This window comes from Crocuta crocuta, unplaced genomic scaffold (genome assembly GCF_008692635.1).
Source record: "Crocuta crocuta isolate KB4526 unplaced genomic scaffold, BGI_CrCroc_1.0 scaffold675, whole genome shotgun sequence".
NCBI classification, from domain to species: domain Eukaryota; kingdom Metazoa; phylum Chordata; class Mammalia; order Carnivora; family Hyaenidae; genus Crocuta; species Crocuta crocuta.
In genome coordinates, this window is record NW_027528796.1 from 2,082,330 (window position 1) to 2,082,851 (window position 522).

Consider the following 522-nt stretch of genomic DNA (forward strand, 5'->3'; position numbering starts at 1 on the left):
CACGACGGCTGGGTTCACACACGTCTGCGTGCACCCCACCTCCCCGAAGCCGACACGTCCTCGCACCCCCGCCCCTCGCCGGTGCACCCAGAAGCACTGGGTCCCATCGCTGGAAACGGCAGTGAGGGTTACGTCGTGATGTGAAGGCAGAGGCTCACCACCCCCGGCGCCTGCTGGGCCCCCGCACCCCGCGGTCCCCTCTGAAGTTCTCGCTGGCGCGCACCCAGGAGCTGACCCCGAGCCCCCAGCTGGCCCGGGTGGCAGACGCGCGGCGGCCTGTGCGGGGGACGGTGGGTTCTCCCCGCGCATCCGGGTCCACGGTGCGCAGTTTGGGGTTTTATGACAAAAATACATTTGAGGCACGGACATGTATACTTGTAACTCAATCAGCTTTACGTGTATAAATGCTAAACGGAGAAACGTATCATGAAATGACCAAGACTTTTACAAAACTTCCCAACTTTCTGCGAGCAGGTTAAGGAACCAGGCGCCAAGTGTGAGAGGAGCGCAGAGACCCACGAG